This window comes from Odocoileus virginianus, unplaced genomic scaffold, assembly GCF_023699985.2.
Source record: "Odocoileus virginianus isolate 20LAN1187 ecotype Illinois unplaced genomic scaffold, Ovbor_1.2 Unplaced_Contig_55, whole genome shotgun sequence".
NCBI lineage: Eukaryota > Metazoa > Chordata > Mammalia > Artiodactyla > Cervidae > Odocoileus > Odocoileus virginianus.
Window position 1 is genome coordinate 163,464 of NW_027224372.1, and position 21,296 is coordinate 184,759.

General features: G+C 38.8%; 1 pseudogene; it reads right to left on the reverse strand.

Moving 5' to 3' along the window:
• Window positions 1–18,129: 18,129 nt before the first annotated feature.
• LOC110131444 (peroxiredoxin-like 2A pseudogene) lies at window positions 18,130–19,504 on the reverse strand (annotated as a pseudogene).
• Between the last annotated feature and the right edge of the window lie 1,792 nt (window positions 19,505–21,296).

The following is a 21,296-nucleotide window of genomic DNA, read 5'->3' on the forward strand; positions in this document are numbered from 1 at the left end:
ACTAATAAAAATAAATGGAAAAAAATTGTAGTATAATCCTTTTTGTTGAACAGTTATATGTTGATGTGTGTAGTGATCAGAAAAAGGAAGTTTGGGGCAGGGGATGGAGAAGGGAAATCAAGTAATGGTAAAGCTAGAATATATATTTTGAGAGTGGGCCTCCAGGAGAGGAAAAAGCAAGAACAGAGCACATGGGTCTTCAGACTTTCATTCTTCTGCCGGTCAGTGGGGGGAGTGGTGGATACAAAAGTTGATGGTGTCTGGGCTGAGTGTGCCTTGGTCCCGCAGTCTCCGTGTGGAGGTACCATGGACAGAGCTAAGGCTGCATCCCTCTGGGTTAGGGAGAATATTAACAAACTACCGTGGCTATAGGAGGAACACCTTTTTTTTTTTTTTTTTTTTTTTTTTAAATCATACTGAACTAATTATGAGCATGAGAATTACCTAAAACTTTTTTTCTAGTTCAGGTAGCTTCTGTTCATACTCTGGAGCTTTAGCAGGGCTGAGAATTTGGCGGTCAGCATGATAGCTATTCCATTGTGAGCCCAATCTTGGTTCTTTCTCAGAGAGAATGCATTTAGGGAAGAAAATATAGCCAATGACTTCTGCAGTGAGGAGTTCATTAAAAGCTGGCTGATACTGCTGGGAATTTGAAGGCATATATGCCTAAGTAAGGGGCTTCCTGGGCGGCTCTAGTGGCAAAGAACCTGCTTGCTAACGCAGGAGACATCAGAGACGTGTGTTCGAACCCTGGGTTGGGAAGATCCCCTGGAGGAGGGCATGATAACCCACTCCAATATTCTTGCCTGGAGAATCTCATGAACAGAAGAGCCTGGAAGGCTACATAGGGTCCATAGGGTTGCAAAGAGTCAGACACAACTGAAGCGACTTACCATGCATGCATGCCTAAGTAAAGTGATGAGTAGGTTATCCTTTGTGGGACTTCTCACTCTGGTGTGTAAATAAAAGTTGTTATATTGATTGTTTTCACAATGTGGCAGTTGTGAAATAACCAGTTCCTGTGTTTCAAGCACTAGTTCACGTACTTTAATTTACTCCTAATCACAATCTGTCAAGGGTTTATCATCTTGATTTTACCATAGAAGAAGCTGGGCTTCCCAGCTATTAAGTGTAGAGCTGGGTTCAGCCCTGAGTCTGGCTGACTAGGATCCTGTTCACATTCTTTTCTCCGCACTGCCTTCCTTGCATCACATCTTGGCTTGCAGCAGGAGAGTCAAACCTGACAGGAACTGTGAAAAGCCTGGAGTTTTCAGCCTGCTAGGCAAGCAGCAGTGCCATAGAGGGAAGTCACTGTGAGCCCTGTCATTTATTTCTGTCTACTTTAAATCTCTTATCTGTAGGGCAAAAAGCATTTACAAAGCTTTCAGAAAAATGCTTTGTGATTACCAGCACTAGGCGAGCAATGGCTTGCCTGTTTTCCACAGATAGCTTCAAAATATGTCTTTTAGGGAGAATTATCAGCTTTCTCCCACTTAGATTCATATATAAACACACTGATGAAAAAAAATGTTTTGGAAATCCCATAGTCCTGGGTGTGAACAGACTTTCTATTGTAGGTTGCATTGAATCAAATGAAAAAAAAATCTTGAAAAACAAAAATGAAGAGTAACTATTTAGTTGTAAATAGACAAATAAGAATTGTTACATCTTAGTAACAAATTCCCATTCTATGGTAATTCCTGTCAAGTCTAGGAATTCTGAGATGTAATTCTGTTGGTATGAAGTATCAGATGTTGCCTACCAAAGCACCATATTTTTTTTGAGGGGCAGTTTGAGAAAATGATAAGGACAGGGCTATTGGTTCATTCTCACTGAAAGCATACCCAGCCCTCTTGGTAGAATCTGCTTGGTAGAATCTGTCTTAGAAGAGAGAAAGAGGATGTTAGAATTACCATCCCCGTTGGCCTGACTGGAGCTAAATTTTCATTGTTCTTTGTACTTTCTCATGTAGACTTCAGCTTTGGGAATAATTCTTAACAAATTGTACTACTGACCTTCTATAAGCAGGCCCCTTCTGCATGATTAAGAGTTACAATTGCATGCACATGTGACAATCCATGAAACCCTACACACCTTAGACCCCTTGCTCTAACATACCTTGTTGAAAGCACAGATCCAGAGATCCTTGCTGCTCTCCAGGGGGACCTTAGGAGCCTTCTGGCCTGGAGCTCAGGTCCTGCCACAGCTGCTATGCTTGTTCTCCTCCTTCTTGAGACAAGAAATTCCCAACAGAGGGAATTCTGAGAGCTTGATAAAGAGCCAGTTTTTGTATCGTCTCACTGAAAAGAAGAAACATAACCTTTAAAGGGTCAGAAATCTGTTATTGTGAGTCTTTTTTATTTTTTTTACATTCAAAGCCTACTGATTCTATTTGAGATGTTTCTTCCTCTGAAGGTACACCATCCTGGCTGAAAAGGGCTTTAATAAGCCAGCCATGGTAGGGTGATTGCTTTGCTCCACTTTGCTTTGCTGTTAAAACATTAAGTAGTAATCTGATGTGTCAATAGAGCCACCTCAGGTTCTCAGAATCATTTTAATTCCTCTTACCATCAAAACATAGTGTCAATACTGACATGAACTGGCATTAAAAATGCGTGTGAAATCACCTGGAAAACAGCACTTTCTACCGATGGGAGGGCTCTTTAAAGGCAGTCTCTGTCACAACCTGAATGGGAACTCTTTCTTGGCTTTGAATTTTACAGAGCACCTTTTTTTCTTTCCAACCTGACCTGCTTTGCATCATTCAAACCTATTGGTGGAGGAAAGAAGGTTTTCCTCTTTGTCTGACCCTATTGGAGACGTTGTTTTAAATTCCCAGTGTGTGCTCTGAAACAGATGTGCAGGATGTCACAGAAGGGGATGACATCACTCATGGTTGGTGATTAAATACTTCCCTGGGACTCCCAAAATGCACTCAAAAGACAGTGGAAAGGAGGAGTGGTGATGAGAGAACTTTCTTTATGCTCCTCCTGGGTGTATGTTTTTATCACCCTAGATAGATTTTAATTTTGGGGAAAACGAATGTACAAAATAGAAGAATAGACATATGATAACTTTAAATTTGTTTCAGAAAAATTTACACTTATACATGTATTTGCAGCATGTTACATTTCATGTGCCTTATAATTTATAACGTGGGATATATCATGTATAAATATATGTATGTTTATCTAATATAATGTATAAAGCATTTGTGATATGTAAGTATATTAACTTTATATCATATATGCATTGTTCTAGATCTCCAAGCAAATAGAAAAACCAGGAAAGAAATATTTTATTTTTTGGTAAGCGCCATATTCTTTGCTAAGTTGCACATATAGATTACTTAAGAGATTTTTATAAACATGTTATAATATATTTGGAGTGTTGAAGTGATCATAAAGCATTGTTTATCCAGTAATTCACTTATTATCTATTGACATTTGGTAAACACACAGTTGTTTGTTTTGTTTTCTTGCTTTACAGAGTTTTGGGGGGATAAATGACCTGATGAACCAAAAAGTGAACATCCTTGAATTTCAACCATTGGAAGCAGTAGAATCTATTAACAGGAATGACTGGATTTTCTTTGTTGTTTTAAATCTAAAAGCTGGTCATTCCTTTTCTGTTTTCCTAATGTTAGCAGGTATGTGTGTGTGTGTGTGTGTGTGTGTGTATGTGTGTGTGTGTTTGGCAGCAAATCACTCAGCTGACCTTTTCCATAATCAGCTACAATAAGTGAAGTGTCTGTGTATGTGTGTGTGCTTGCGTTTCTGGTGTGATGGACAGCTTACTAAAATATATGGGAAAAGTTAATCCCTCTGCCCCTGACCTTTGGCACAGGAACCTTGTGCTTCCAGGAGAAAGTGTAGTAAATGCCAAGTCCTTTGGGCAGAGGATGTTTGCATTAATGTTTTCTATGCTAGAGCCTGAGCCATAGATTTTCTGTCAGACATCCTTTCCACTGTGGGTATGGATTAGGTTGAGCTGTATGTAGAATAGTGCCTGATGCCATCTGACACCCCAAATATTTTAGCCCCAGCCAGTGTATAAAGGAGAAAGCCTTCCATACCCTATCACATATGTAATTGGAATGTCGTATGGGAGATAGAAAAAGTCACCCAGTTTAATATGATTGTCAAAGGGTCAGTTGTCATGTTAATTATCAAGATCTGAGTGATTATAATATGACACGAAGAGGAAGGAGGATGCATATAGTTCATATCGACCTTGTAAATGCAGTTAACTCTTGATCTTCGTTAATATTTAGGGCTGTGATACTAGCACAACACAGGCATACAACTCTGCACATGCCAGACTCTCTGTCTGAAATATTTTATTTTTTGGTAAGTAGTTTTTGGGGGAGTACAGGTTGCAAACAGAGTGAAGTAGCTTTGGAGGAAAGACTCTGCTTTAGGAGATTAAGTTGTCCAGTGCGCAACTGATTTAACAGTTTAGAAGTAATCCTTTACTCCTCTGTCTCCGCGTTGCTTCCTCCAAAGAGACCTACTGATTCTAACACTTTAGTTTCATACAAATCTACCCCTTCCTGTTTGCATTTTATTGTTGTCGGTTCCCCTTATTTCTTGCCCAGATTATTTGCTAGATTACTAGAAGCTATCCAACTTCCAATTTTAGGTTCTCTAAAATTAAAAAGAAAGCAAATCTACCACGTCCCTCTGAACTGAATGTTATTCTCAGATGCCCTGTGTTCTCCTGTGCCCCTTTCATTGTTATGTATATTGTTCCCTTCGTATTTCCTGTGTTGTGATTCCTCTAAATCATCCTCTGAGCCCAGGATACATATCACCTTCTCACTGTAAGCCTTTACTAGCATGATTTAAGAGTTCTTCTTTGGGCTTCTTTCATGTCATGTGCTTGTTTTGGTTATAGTTCTTTTCCTGATTTATATGAGTTGTTTCTTGACAATTGTCTTTATAACTCCTGCCTTCTAGAACATAAACTCCTTGAGAGCAGGGCCCATTATATTTTGTTTTGTGTCTCAGAGCCTGGCATAGACTAAGTGAGAATTTCTTAAATAAGATAATAGAAGGACATAACTTTTAGATAATAGAATAATATATGACAGGTAATAGTCCTGCTAGATGATCAGTAAGAGTATTTATGTAGGAGGTGGTTAGTGACACATGTTTGTTCTCGCAGATCTCTTCCCTGGACCTCTCTCACTGCTCACCTACACCAGTCTTGACATGATCGCCCTCAAGTGACTAGGGGTGAATAATCTACATCCTTGCATGCTATCTCTTTATTTAATTATAATCGTTGGTTCTGGGAAAGGGAGGCCCTTCTGCCTTCCTCCTCTGATTTCCAATTATTTCTAGGCTTTTGTCTCATCCATTATACTTCCCTTTGTAGCAAGGAAGAGTTGCTGATTGTGAGATGGGGAGTGAAGTTAAGGCAGCATAGTTCATCTCTTTGCCCTCCTTTTCCTTCTGAAGCATACCTAGACCAGGGACATGCATTCTATGCTGCTACTCTATGTCCTAAAGCCTGTAGTGGTCTGATGATGCTTGTGACTAGATGGGCAAAAGTGTCTAAATCTGATGTCCAGTATTAGGAATCCCAGTTTACCAAATATGTAAATCACATTCTTCAATAGTAGATTTATCAGTATAAAAGATGTGTTACTATCCCAACTGTCAAACTCTTTTGTTCTATTTTGTATTTGTTCCAGAACTCAGTTGGAGGATTGTTTTAGTTGGGCAAGCTCATAACTCAACACATGAGTTTGAGAGCTAGAAGGAACCTTAGCTCTACTCTAAATATATTAAACTTTGAAAAGTTCACCTCTGTTTCCTAAAGAAAAATGAGTCAGTTAGAGTTATGTAGAATCAGTCATCATTGTAAAAATTAATTTGACTCATGTCTGACAATTGTCATTTTGGGATGTGGGCCATGGTAGGATATAAGTGCAAACAAGGAGGCCACAGCCAGGTAAGAAGGAAGATTAGTACTAGCTGTGAGTGGCTGAATGCAGGAGTAAAGAGTGAAAATGTCTATGTGTGTGGGAAGGGTAAGATAAGAACAAACATGGACATAAATTAGGTTGTAGAGATCAATAATCCAACCAAGAACACATAGCAGAAAGAGCTAAGAAATCCAGGGAAAGATTTTGTGCAAAAGACTGTACCAGTATCAAGGAGCATAGTACTTTAGGGTTGGAAGATATCATATATGTGATCGATTCTATCCACACATTCGGTATTTAAATACTGTTCCCAATATTATCACTTTGCAATATCAGCTCCATGTAGTATCCATTTCCAAAGACAAAATCCCCACTATGTATTAACTTATTACATCTTCACTAAGTTCATTCCACCTTTGGATATGTATAACTGTTCTGCTTTGAGTGATCTGTTTCTCTTGATCTCTTACTATGCTAACTTACAAACTGTGTTATAACTAAAGTAGGGAATTTTATGGTTGAAAGGAATGTAGAATAATTTTTTCTTCCATTATAATACATCAGTTCAGTTCAGTTCAGTTGCTCAGCTGTGTCCAACTCTGTGACCCCATGGACTGCAACACGCCAGGCCTCCCTGTCCATCACCAACTCCTGGAGTTTACCCAAACTCATGTCCATTGAGTCGGTGATGCCATCCAGCCATCTTATCCTCTGTTGTCCTCTTCTCCTCCAGCTTTCAATCTTTCCCAGCATCAGGGTCTTGGCAAATGAGTCAGTTCTTCCAATCAGGTGGACAAAGTATTGGAGTTTCAGCTTCAGCATCAGTCCTTCCAATGAGTATGCAGGACTGATTTCCTTTAGGATGGGCTGGTTGGATCTCCTTGCAGTCCAAGGGACTCTCAAGAGTCTTGCCAACACCACACTTCAAAAGCATCAATTCCTCGTCACTCAGCTTTCTTTATGGTCCAGCTCTCATATCCATACATGACTACTGAAAAAACCATAACTTTGACTAGACAGACCTTTGTTGGCAAAGTAATGTCTCTGCTTTTTAACATGCTGTCTAGGTTGGTCATAACTGTTTCTTCCAAAGGAGCAAGCATCTTTTAATTTCATGGCTGCAGTCACCATCTGCAGTGATTTTGGAGCCCCCCAAAATAAAGTCTGTCACTGTTTCCATTGTTTCCCTGTCTATTTGCCATGAAGTGATGGAGCCATTTGTCATGATCTTAGTTTTTGAATGTTGAGCTTTAAAACCAACTTTTCCACTCTCCTCTTTCACTTTCATTAAGAGGCTCTTTAGTTCTTCTTTGCTTTCTGCCATAAGGGTGATATCATCTGCATATCTGAGGTTATTGATATTTCTCCTGGCAATCTTGATTCCAGCTTGTGCTTCATCCAGCCCAGCATTTCTCATGATGTACTCTGCATATAAGTTAAATAAGCAGGGTGACAATATACAGCCTTGACGTACTCCTTTCCTGATTTGGAACCAGTCTATTGTTCCATGTCCAGTTCTAACTGTTGCTTCCTGACCTGCATACAGGTTTCTCAAAAGGCAGGTCAGGTGGTCTGGTATTCCTGTCTCTTTCAGAATTTTCCATAGTTTGTTGTGATCCACAGAGTCAAAGGCTTTGGCGTAGTCAATAAAGCAAAAATAGATGTTTTTCTGGAATTCTCTTGCTTTTTCTATGATCCAATGAATGCTGGCAATTTGATTGCTGGTTTTCTGCCTTTTCTAAATCCAGCTTGAACATCTGGAAGTTCATGGTTCACATACTGTTGAAGCCTGGCTTGGAGAATTTTGAGCATTACTTTACTAGCATGTGAGATGAGTGCAATTGTGCAGTAGTTTGAGCATTCTTTGGCATTGCCTTTCTTTGGGACTGGAATGAAAACTGATCTTTTCCAGTCCTGTGGCCACTGCTGAGTTTTCCAAATTTGCTGGCATATTGAGTGTAGCACTTTCACAGCATCATCTTTTAGGATTTGAAATAGCTCAACTGGAATTCCATCACCTCCTAGCTTTGCTTGTAGTGATGTTTCCTAAGGCCCACTTGACTTCGCATTCCAGGATGTCTGGCTCTAGGTGAGAGATCACACAGTCGTGGTTATCTGGGTCATGAAGATCTCTCTTGTATAGTTCTTCTGTGTATTTTTGCCACCTCTTCTTAATTTCTTCTGCTTCTTGTTAGGTCCATATCATTTCTGTCCTTTATCGAACCCATCTTTGCATGAAATGTTCCCTTGGTATCTCTAATTTTCTTGAAGAGATCTCTAAGCTTTCCCTTTCTGTTGTTTTCCTCTAGTTGTTAGCACTGATCACTGAGGAAGGCTTTCTCATCTCTCCTTGCTGTTCTTTGGAACTCTGCATTCAAATGGGTTTATCTTCCCTTTTTTCCTTTGCCTTTTGCTTATCTTCTTTTCACAGCTATTTGAAAGGCCTCCTCAGACAACCATTTTGCCTTTTTGCATTTTTTTTCCATGGGGATGCTCTCAATCCCTGCCTCCTGTACAGTGTCACGAACCTCCATCCATAGTTCTTCAGGCACTCTATCAGATCTAATCCCTTGAATCTATTTAGTCACTTCCACTGTATAATTGTAAGAGATTTGATTTAGGTCATACCTGAATGGTCTAGTGGTTTTCCCTACTTTCTTCAATTTAAGTCTGAATTTGGCAATAAGGAGTTCGTGATCTGAGCCACAGTCAGCTCCTGGTCTTGTTTTTGCTGACTGTATATTGCTTCTCCATTTTGGCTGCAAAGAATATAATCAGTCTGATTTTGGTATTGACCATCTGGTGATGTCTATGTGTAGAATTTTCTCTTGTGTTGTTGATGAGTGTGTTTGCTATAGCTGGTATGTTCCCTTGGCAAAACTTTATTAGCCTTTGTCCTACTTCATTCTGTACTCCAAGGCCAAATTTACCTGTTACTCCAGGTATTTCTTGACATCCTACTTTTGCATTCCTGTCTCCTATAGTGAAGAGGATATCTTTTTTGGATGTATAATAATACATAGAAGGAGAAAAATTATCCTGCACAGAGATGGCTTGGTTTTATTGTCTCATGGTAGAGGTGGCCTTAAGAGGGACTAGATTCCAGTATCTGCCTCTTGATAAAAAAAAATATGGCTCCATATTTACTACGTTAAGATATTTGCCTATGGCAGACATTCACCAATTTGCTTGGACAATATCGGTGAACAAGTTAAGTCCTTCAGTCGCCTGGGGGTCATTCTGCAGTTAACTTATCTTGGCAGATGCCATGGTATGTATTTTATTTAGAGCCAACTAACCTGTTGGAGCATAAAGGAGGCATTCCTGCCACAATAGGTGACTGGTAATACACATGAGAAAGTATTTCAGACCAAAATAAAAATGTCTGTCTATCTCATGGTCTTGGTGGATACTCCTGAGACTCTATCAAGCACTTGTTTAAATGCTTGGCTCAAGCAGTCCAGAGCTGAGAAAAATTCTTGCAAAAACATCTAACAGATATGCTTTTTCTGTTACAATGGAAAACTGGAATGGCCTTTCATACCAGGGGGAATAGCTGGTTAAATGATTTGATGTTTTTAATAGGAAGGATAGTAGCCATACTACCTTCTTATTTTTTAAAAATGTAGATTTTGTTCATCTCATCCAATCTCTTTAAATGTATCTGCCTCATCTACTCAAACAAATGGTTGTGGCATGCAAAATTGCAGCCATGTTGTAGCTTCCACAACTCTGATATTCGTCTCTGCTATCTCCTTGTCATAATTTATGACAGATTTCTTTTTCTTGTGCTCATCCTTTCTGTGTTACTGATCCATTTTGTTGTGTTGGGCCTCTTTTGGATAAGTTTCTGCTTTAGCTCTCTGACTGCCAGACCATTCTGGTATTTGACCTCTGCTCTGATTCTCTGGATAAGAATCACCACTTTTAAGGCATATATATCTTTTTACTGCCCTTGCTGGAGAGAGGAATTTGACAGATATGACCTGAATCTTTTACAGAATGGCAACACTCCTGGCTTGGGAATTCTTTATTTCCTACCAAATGCCTTTTTGAAAGGAACGACATATAGGTATGTTGTATAAGGATTATGTTATTATCTACTTCTATAATTTACCAGATTACTGTATATACATTACTTTCATCTTTCTCAGATTATATTAAACTATTAGGTGTCTATACACATGGAATAGTTACCTTAGCTTATTACAAAGACACCTTGAAGGAGTTATGCTTTGAGGTTATGCCCTTAGTTGTGGCTGAGTCCCACTATAAGAAACAGCTTATTTTGGACCTCTTTTGTAAGATCCTTGGAGATCTCATCCATTATATCACTTATTGTCTCATATATAAAGCCTCAGAAATACATGCCTTTTATTAACAGAATTTAACAGAGGAAAATGTTATCTCTTCCCATGAATGTTTTCCCCTTTCTATAATGAGAAATTCACATTTCTAATAATGTAACTTGATATATTCTTATTTATTTGCCCTGGATGCCAGGAAGCTGAGGGTAAAATGCAATTGTTAAATATAGCATTTAATATTTTAGTTAGTACAAATGCATTTTTCTTTTATCTGATTTTTCTGTCTGTATTTTATTAAGTTTTTTTTTTTTTTTGGTGTGTATCTCTGTTTGTATGCCAATAATTTCAAATCTATTCTTGAAAGATCAGTATTATATAGACTTAAAATATCTTCCCTGAACAACTGTCTTTCTTACTTGGTAAAGTTGTGGTAAAGTCTTTAGGGACCTGCTTCTGGAATTTCTACAGCATCCTTAAAGGATTCAGTGTATAAGCCCTATTCTGAATTCTGGGATACTTACAAAACACATGGCATGCCACTAAATGCTGTAAGTTATGTCTAAACTAAACCAAACCAAAAATAGCCTCCTTCCTCAATTGAGGAAGTGTCTTCTATAAAGAGTGGGACTTTAAGAACAAATAATTAATTCACAGATGCTGTCAGAGGCTAAAGGGTACACATTGAGCAGCCAAAAAAAATCTTGATTCTACTTCATCTGAGATCCAAAATGTGGATGGATTTGGGTATATGATTGGAGGTTTGAGGGCTATGGTGTGCTGATAAACTGGCTCGCCCTTCCCCTTCTGCCACGTCCTGATTTGTAGTGTTTTCCAATTTCCATGGTGTAAATACTGCTTTCAACATAGCCAATTGTAAGCTATTAATTATTTAACAACTGGCTTGAAAAAAATTCCTAAATATTTAAAAATTGACAGTCATGAACCTATTTGAGTTAAAGGCTTGCTCACCACTTGATGAAGGCATTATAGCATGTGACATTAGGAGCGAGGGTTCGGATTTGTGAAGTCCCCTTAAGGGACAGGAAGTAATCCTGAATGGCCACATCAGAAGTTTCATGTCTAGTGAAGATGATGCCAAGATTCAAGGGATGAATTGAAGTAGAGTTTGGCCTGTGTAGATCACAACAAACTATTGAAAATTCTTAAGCAAAAATGGGAATACCAGGCCACCTTACCTGCCTCCTGAGAAAGCTGAATGCAGGTCAAGAAGCAACAGTTAGAACCGGACATGGAATAAGAGACTGGTTCCAAATTGCGGAAAGGAGTATGGCAAGGCTGTATATTGTCACCTTGCTTATTTAACTTATATGCAGAGTATATCATGCAAAATGCCAGGCTGGATAAAGCACAAGCTGGAATCAAGATGCCAGGAGAAATATCAATAACCTCAGGTATGCAGATGACACCACCGTTATGGCAGAAAGTAAAGAGGAACTAAAGAACTTCTTGATGAGAGTGTAAGAGGAGAGTGAAAAAGCTGACTTAAAACTCAACATTCAAAAAACTAAGATCATGGCATCTGGTCCCATCACTTCATGACAAATAGATGGGTAAACAATGGAAACAGTGACAGACTTTATTTTTTGGGGCTCCAAAATCACTGCAGATGGTGACTGCAGCCATAAAATTATTATTTTTTTTAAATTTAATTTAATTTAAATTTTTTTAAAATTTCTTTTTTTTTTATTAGTTGGAGGCTAATTACTTTACAATATTGTAGTGGTTTTTGCATACATTGACATGAATCAGCCATGGATATACATGTATTCCCCATCCCGATTCCCCCTCCCACCTCCCTCTCCACCCGATCCCCCTGGATCTTCCCAGTGCACCAGGTCCGAGCACTTGTCTCATGCATGCAACCTGGGCTGGTGATCCGTTTCACCCTAGATAATATACATGTTTCAATGCTGTTCTCTTGACACATCCCACCCTCGCCTTCTCCCACAGAGTCCAAAAGTCTGTTCTATTCATCTGTGTCTCTTTTTCTGTTTTGCATATAGGGTTATCGTTACCATCTTTCTAAATTCCATATATGTGTGTTAGTATACTGTAATGGTCTTTATATTTCTGGCTTACTTCACTCTGTATAATGGGCTCCAGTTTCATCCATCTCATTAGAACTGATTCAAATGAATTCTTTTTAATGGATGAGTAATATTCCATGGTATATATGTACCACAGCTTCCTCATCCATTCGTCTGCTGATGGGCATCTAGGTTGCTTCCATGTCCTGGCTATTATAAACAGTGCTGCGATGAACATTGGGGTGCAAGTGTCTCTTTCAGATCTGGTTTCCTAGGTGTGTATGCCCAGAAGTGGGATTGCTGGGTCATATGGCAGTTCTATTTCCAGTTTTTTAAGAAATCTCCACACTGTTCTCCATAGCGGCTATACTAGTTTGCATTCCCACCAACAGTGTAAGAGGGTTCCCTTTTCTCCACACCCTCTCCAGCATTTATTGCTTGTAGACTTTTGGATAGCAGCCATCCTGACTGGCGTGTAATGGTACCTCATTGTGGTTTTGATTTGCATTTTTCTGATAATGAGTGATGTTGAGCATCTTTTCATGTGTTTGTTAGCCATCTGTATGTATTCTTTGGAGAAATGTCTGTTTATTTCTTTGGCCCATTTTTTGATTGGGTCATTTATTTTTCTAGAGTTGAGCTGGAGGAGTTGCTTGTATATTTTTGAGATTAATCCTTTGTCTGTTGCTTTGTTTGCTATTATTTTCTCCCAATTTGAGGGTTGTCTTTTCACCTTGCTTATAGTTTCCTTTGTTGTGCAAAAGCTTTTAAGTTTCATTAGGTCTCATTTGTTTATTTTTGCTTTTGTTTCTAAAATTCTGGGATGTGGGTCACAGAGGATCCTGCTGTGATTTATGTCGGAGAGTGTTTTGCCTATGTTCTCCTCTAGGAGTTTTATAGTTTCTGGTCTTACATTTAGATCTTTAATCCATTTTGAGTTTATTTTTGTGTATGGTGTTAGAAAGTGTTCTACTTTCATTCTTTTACAAGTGGTTGACCAGTTTTCCCAGCACCACTTGTTAAAGAGGTTGTCTTTTTTCCATTGTATATCCTTGCCTCCTTTGTCAAAGATAAGGTGACCATAGGTTCGTGGATTTATCTCTGGGCTTTCTATTCTGTTCCATTGATCTATATTTCTGTCTTTGTGCCAATACCATACTGTCTTGATGACTGTGGCTTTGTAGTATAGTCTGAAGTCAGGCAGGTTGATTCCTCCAGTTCCATTCTTCTTTCTCAAGACTACTTTGGCTATTCGAGGTTTTTTGTATTTCCATACAAATTTTGAAATTATTTGTTCTAGTTCTGTGAAAAATACCATTGGTAGCTTGATAGGGATTGCATTGAATCTATAGATTGCTTTGGGTAGTATAGCCATTTTCACAATATTGATTCTTCCAATCCATGAACACGGTATATTTCTCCATCTGTTTGTGTCCTCTTTGATTTCTTTCATCAGTGATTTATAATCTTCTATGTATAAGTCTTTTCTTTCTTTAGGTAGATATACTCCTAAGTATTTTATTCTTTTTGTTGCAATGGTGAATGGTGTTGTTTCCTTAATTTCTCTTTCTGTTTTTCATTGTTAGTGTATAGGAATGCGAGAGATTTCTGTGTGTTAACTTTATATCCTGCAACACTATTGTATTTGTTGATTAGCTCTAGTTAATTTCTGGTAGAGTCTTTAGGGTTTTCTATATAGAGGATCATGTCATCTGCAAACAGAGAGAGTTTCACTTCTTCTTTTCCTATCTGGATTCCTTTTACTTCTTTTTCTGCCCTGATTGCTGTGGCCACCACTTCCAAAACTATGTTGAATAGGAGTAGTGAGAGTGGGCACCCTTGTCTTATTCCTGATTTCAGGGGAAATGCTTTCAATTTTTCACCATTGAGGGTGATGCTTGCTGTGGGTTTGTCATATATAGCTTTTATTATGTTGAGGTATGTTCCTTCTATTCTTGCTTTCTGGAGAGTTTTAATCATAAATGGATGTTGAATTTTGTCAAAGGCTTTCTCTGCATCTATTGAGATAATCATATGGTTTTTATCTTTCAATTTGTTAATGTGGTGTATCACATTGATTGATTTGCAGATATTAAAGAATCCTTGCATCCCTGGGATAAAGCCCACTTGGTCATGATGTATGATCTTTTTAATATGTTGTTGGATTCTGTTTGCTAGAATTTTGTTAAGGATTTTTGCATCTTTGTTCATCAGTGATATTGGCCTGTAAGTTTTCTTTTTTTGTGGCATCTTTGTCTGGTTTTGGAATTAGGGTGATGGTGGCCTCATAGAATGAGTTTGGAAGTTTACCTTCTTCTGCAATTTTCTGGAAGAGTTTGAGTAAGATAGGTGTTAGTTCTTCTCTAAATTTTTGGTAGAATTCAGCTGTGAAGCCATCTGGTCCTGGGCTTTTGTTTGCTGGAAGATTTCTGATTACAGTTTCGATTTCCTTGCTTGTGATGGGTTTGTTAAGATCTTCTATTTCTTCTGGTTCAGTTTTGGAAAGTTATACTTCTCTAAGAACTTGTCCATTTCTTCCAAGTTGTCCATTTTATTGACATAGAGCTGCTGGTAGTAGTCTCTTATGATCCTTTGTATTTCAGTGTTGTCTGTTGTGATCTCTCCATTTTTGTTTCTAATTTTGTTAATTTGATTCTTCTCCCTTTGTTTCTTAATGAGTCTTGCTAATGGTTTGTCAATTTTGTTTATTTTTTTTAAGAAACCAGCTTTTAGCTTTGTTGATTTTTGCTATGGTCTCTTTAGTTTCTTTTGCATTTATTTCTGCCCTAATTTTTAAGATTTCTTTCCTTCTACTAACCCTGGGGTTCTTCATTTCTTCCTTCTCTAGTTGCTTTAGGTGTAGAGTTAGGTTATTTATTTGACTTTTTTCTTCTTTCTTGAGGTAGGCCTGTAATGCTATGAATCTTCCCCTTAGCACTGCTTTTACAGTGTCCCATAGGTTTTGGGTTGTTGTGTTTTCATTTTCATTCATTTCTATGCATATTTTGATTTCTTTTTTGATTTCTTCTATGATTTGTTGGTTATTCAGAAGCATGTTGTTTAGCCTCCATATGTTTGAATTTTTAATAATTTTTTCCTGTAATTGAGATCTAATCTTACTGCACTGTGGTCAGAAAAGATGACTGGAATGATTTCAGTTTTTTTGAATTTACCAAGACTAGATTTATGGCCCAGGATGTGATCTATTCTGGAGAAGGTTCCGTGTGCACCTTGAGAAAAAGGTGAAGTTGATTGTTTTGGGGTGAAACATCCTATAGATGTCAATTAGGTCTAGCTGGTCCATTGTGTCCTTTAAAGTTTGTGTTTCCTTGTTAATTTTCTGTTTAGTTGATCTATCCATAGTTGTGAGTGGGGTATTAAAGTCTCCCACTATTACTGTGTTACTATTAATTTCCTCTTTCATACTCGTTAGTATTTGCCTTACATATTGCGGTGCTCCTATGTTGGGTGCATATATGTTTATAATTGTTATATCTTCTTCTTGGATTGATCCTTTGATCATTATGTAGTGTCCATCTTTGTCTCTTTTCACAGCCTTTATTTGAAAGTCTATTTTATCTGATATGAGTATTGTGACTCCTGCTTTCTTTTGGTCTCTGTTTGTGTGAAATATTTTTTTCCAGCCCTTCACTTTTAGTCTGTATGTGTCCCTTGTTTTGAGGTGGGTCTCTTGTAGACAGCATATATAGGGGTCTTGTTTTTGTATCCATTCAGCCAGCCTTTGTCTTTTGTTTGGGGTATTCAACCCATTTACATTTAAGGTAATTATTGATAGGTATGGTCCCGTTGCCATTTACTTTGTTGTTTGGGGTTCGCGTTTATACAACCTTTCTGTGTTTCCTGTCTAGATAAGATCCTTTAGCTTTTGTTGAAGAGCTGGTTTGGTGGTGCTGAATTCTCTCAGCTTTTGCTTGTCTGTAAAGCTTTTGAGTTCTCCTTCATATCTGAATGAGATCCTTGCTGGATACAGTAATCTAGGTTGTAGGTTATTCTCTTTCATTACTCTAAGTATGTCCTGCCATTCCCTTCTGGCCTGAAGGGTTTCTGTTGATAGATCAGCTGTTATCCTTAGGGGAATCCCTTTGTGTGTTATTTGTTGTTTCTCCCTTGTGCAGCCATAAAATTAAAAGATGCTTGCTCCTTGGAAGAAAAGCTATGACCAACCTAGACAGCATATTAAAAAGCAGAGACATTACTTCACCAACAAAGGTCCGTCTAGTCAAAGCTATGGTTTTTCCAGTAGTTATGTATGGATATGAGAGCTGGACCATAAAGAAAGCTGAGCACCGAAGAATTGATGCTTTTGAACTGTGGTGTTGGAGAAGACTCTTGAGAGTCCCTTGGACAGCAAGGAGATCCAACCAGTCCATCCTAAAGGAAATCAGTCCTGAATACTCATTGGAAGGACTGATGCTGAAGCTGAAACTCCAATACTTTGTCCACCTGATGCAAAGAACTAATTGGAAAAGACCCTGATGCTGGGAAAGATTGAGGGCAGGAGGAGAAGGGGATGACAGAGAATGAGATGGTTGGGTGGCATCATTGACTCAATGGACATGAGTTTGAACAAGCTCCAGGAGTTGGTGATGGACAGGGAAGCCTGGCGTGCTGCAGTCCATGGGGTTGCAGAGAGTTGGACATTACTGAGCGAATGAATTGAACTTGGAGTTTATGCAGTTGTACATACTGTACCCAACTATGGAAAGCTCTTGAGTTTTTTGAAATAGATATGTGATAGGATAAAATTAATATTTCAAGAGTATTGATCTGTTATTAGTTATATGTTGGATTGTTTTAGGGGAGTAGAGGGAAGCAGAGATGGTAGTTATGATCTTTATGAAATGCTGTGGGTGTGGAGTGATAAAGAACTAGATTTAGAGAAAAAATGGCTAGTGTGAAAAAAGAAAGAATAGTGAAAAGGAGGACAGTGGGAGTAGTGGGAACAGTGCATCTCTGTTACATATAGAATCTGTTGGGTTAGTTTGAAAGCTGGGACTGTAACCATCTCAGGGTTCATTTGGTCATTTGTTTGGGCTTTCTGAGGGCATCACTGGAGCTGTGGTGAGAATACCTGTATATCATCTTTCCATGTGTTTACTTGGCTTAATTACAGAGTAATGGCTGGATTCCAAAAGCAAGCATCCCCAGAGATGGCTACAGTCATCGACCCTTAAAAGTCATGTTTCTTTTGTTACATTCTTATTGACTTAGTCACAATATCACATTCAGTTTTGAAAGGAAGGGAAATAAAGGTCCCCCTGTTGATGGGGAAATACTAAATTTCTGAAAGAGCATATGGCAGTAGCACAAAGGCATTTCCCAATAGGTGGTTGCTATTATTATTATTAAATGTGTTTAAATGTCCTCAAGAAGCTAGTTTACTTCAAAACCTACTTATTATTTTCAATAAATGCTTGGTATGGGTTAAATAACAACCAGGGAATAGTAAATATGTGACTCTTGTTAAGCAAATGGTATGATTAATGTGTGGTACTATTGCATGAGACTGAAGATAATAGCAGTCTCTGAGAAGAGAGAATGAGGTCTTACTTGTATGATGAGCTTGTTTTTGGATTAATTAACTGGGGAAGAGTAATGTAATAAATTGTGAACTCTTATTGAAAATTGATCATGCAATAGATTCAGTAATCATTTTTTTCCATTATCTCATTTAATACTTACAAATAAACCTAAGAGGTAAGGGATAAAAACTGAGGTTCAGAGAAGTCAGATAATTTGCCTGGGGTCACACTGTTAAAAATAATGAAGGCTGGACTCAATCCCAGGCCTGTATTCTTTTTTTTTTTTTTTTAGAATGGAAGACAATGAGAAAATAGATTTCACTTTATTATTTACCTTTATCAAGTCATCCAAAGCACATGAATTCTTTTATGTATTACTTTAACATTATAAAATAAATCATTACTACTGTGAAAACATGAGCCAAAAACCTTGTATCTTTAATCTTCAAGTCAATCATCAACTTTTCTAAGATTTTTAAAGACATGAAAATAAAAATCATTTCAAATAATAGCACTCAAACACCATGTACATTTGTGATGAAGTGTAACAATCAACTTTAAGCCTCAGATTTTCCAGGTTTTAGCTGAAATAAGCCTTATTAGCGTCTTAGATTTTTATCAGTCTTGTTTGGGGGCTTATTAGACCTTATTTTGCCTTATTAGACCTATACAGAGTACAATATTAAAATATGTTAATGGTCTATACTGAGAATGTGGCATAATAGATGGGTTTATAACGCCTTAGGGACAGCAGCTGACCCACAACACATCCTGCAAACACAGGTGAGACCCCTTGTTATCCCTGAGCTGGGCAGTTTCACACAATCATTTTTCCTCTGAGGCTGAAGTCTGTGGTCTGATCTTCCTAGCAGCTTCCAGAACGGAAGTCAGGTTTCCTTTGTCTCCAAATTCCTTTTCTCGGTGCTCAAGAAGAATGCCCTGCTTTCCTGGTCCCATCACAAAGACTCCCCCAAGGATGAAGCTCTCGCCTTCAAGGTTTCCAGAAAAGCCTCCATTCCAGGCCCGGAAGAAGTTTCGCCAGACGCCCAGGCGGACAAATCCCATGAACACCATCTTCTGTGTCTGTGGGCCATAGAATTTTTCTCTTCACCCAGGAAGATTTCTCCTTTGAAATAAGGCGGGAAGTCCTTAGCTCCGTTCTTGATGTGCTCCTTTACCACTGCAGAGAGGGGCCGCCCAGCTCGTCCAACGTGGACCTCAGGGAGGACAAATCTGCAGCCTCCTCCCGACAGAGGTGGCAGCCTGGCCTCCGCACAGCCATAATCACGGCTCCATTCTTCTCCCAGAGTGCCTTCGCTTTAAAAGTTACTGCATCCTTCTCCAGTGTTTTCAGGTCTATGTCCTCCAGATACTCCAATGCTGCTTTATGGGGCTTGGCCAGAAACATGTCTGTGTTGGCCAGGAGCAGTGCCAAGGCAGCGGCTCCAATGGCCCCCGCACCAATGGACCACATTCCCATGCTGAAGAAACTGGGATCCGGGAGGAAAGACATTTCTGGGTTTCCTCACCTGCCTTCGCGGACGTCACGAGTCTCGCAGCCCCCTAGCGCGCCGCACGTACGATTCTCGCTCCCCGGCCTCCCGCCTCCTCTAAGGTACGATGCCGGGTGGGCTGACTGACAAAACCCTCCCGGGCCCAAAGGGTCCCAGGGGTGCCCCCGCCAGGCCTGTATTCTTAACTGTTATATTCTACTTTCTCAGAAGTGGGGAGAAAATGGAATAGAAATAGAGTCTTCATGTTGACTGCAAAGAAATGTGTCTAGGAGTGGAATTGTTGATGCTGTGCATGAAATGATATTTTAAATGTGGAGGTGGATTGGGATTCAGAAAGTGATGGAGGTAGGCACGTGTCCTGAAAACTTTGAGGTCCTTTGAATTAAAAATGTAGGTCTCAAGTTAGAATAGGAACGAGGTAAGGCCGGAAAACCTTAAAACATGCTTGCACGAGAGTATAACTGTTTCCACACATCTGTTTTAGCACTAACAATATTCGATATTAACCATACGTTTACATAACTGCTTCACTCACTAAACTCTGAGCTCTTGGCAACGTAGATAGCGCTCTGCAGATAGTCACTGTGTGTCTATGCAGTTAAATAGAAAGGAATTACACCTTATTCTTCCCTCATGCTGTCACTTATTTACATTTTGTTTTCTCTAATTTTTCCTTGTAAAGTTTCTTCAGAGTTTTACTCTGTTTTAGTGATTCTAAGTGAACCCAAATATGAGATCTTTTAGCAATCTTAGTTCAGTGCATAAACAAAAGAGAAGCACCTCCTTGAATGCTGCTTTTCTGGTTGTAATAATCTTGGTGGGAGAGCCCTAAGAGGAAGATGAATCAGAGAAGAATGGAAGCAATGGTCTCTTACCATTTCTAGAGAGAGGCATAATCCTTGTCCACAATCCTATATGGGTATCCTTCTGCAATAAGAATTTGGAAAGAAGAGTTCAGTCATACATCTGGGCAGTTAGAAAACTGTTAAAAACTTTATGACTTTATGTTCTTTAAAGTAACCAATTTACTGTTTTGTTGTGACAATTTATGTGTTCTGACATTTTGACCTTAATATTATTAGCACCTCTGGTGATGGTTGAAATGCAACATAGACTAAAAGCATACAGGATAAACAAGGATGGCTGTCCTCTAATTTTCCTGGAGATTAATCTCTCCGTCTCAAATATATAAAAGTAAACTTTTCCTTGGTTTGATCTCCTCCCAAAGTCTTTTCTAAGTTATAATTAGAGATGAAAATTAAGATATCAATGAAAAAATACACTCTGATTTATCACTTCTGACAAAAGAGGTCTTTTCCCCAGGCTGCTTCCTAGTTCCTTATTTTAGAGAAAACAGCAGGTGAGGGTGACTATTTCTCAGCTAGTGACAGCTTCCAAGAGAAGAATTATATTCAGGAAAATATTTGCGATTAAAGCACATCAGAAAAGAGACATCACATCAAATCCAGTTATTTTACTCAAATCAGCTCACTGCCCAGTTTTAAAATCTTAAATACCAATGTTTCAAGGTTGGAATTTTAACACCTTGAAAGTGAAAGTGAAGTTCGCTCAGTTGTGTCTGACTCTCTGCGACCCCATGGACGGTAGCCTACCAGGCTCCGCTGTCCATGGAATTTTCCAGGCAAGAATACTGGAGTGGGCTGCCATTTCCTTCTCCAGGGCATCTTCTCAACCCAGGGATCAAACCCGGGTCTCCTGCATTGCAGACGGACGCTTTACCATCTGAGTCACTAAGCTCCTTTATAGATAGATGACATAAATCTCCCAGCAAGATTTCACCTAAATATGGTAACTTTCTTTGAGAAAACAGCATTTAATGAGCAGATACAAGTCAAGTGCCTTATAGACTATGTATTTTTGCTACTTTTAATCTTCCCAAGTCTCTAGTGTAGGTACTATTATATTTGTTTTGTAGAAGAGGGATTGAGGCT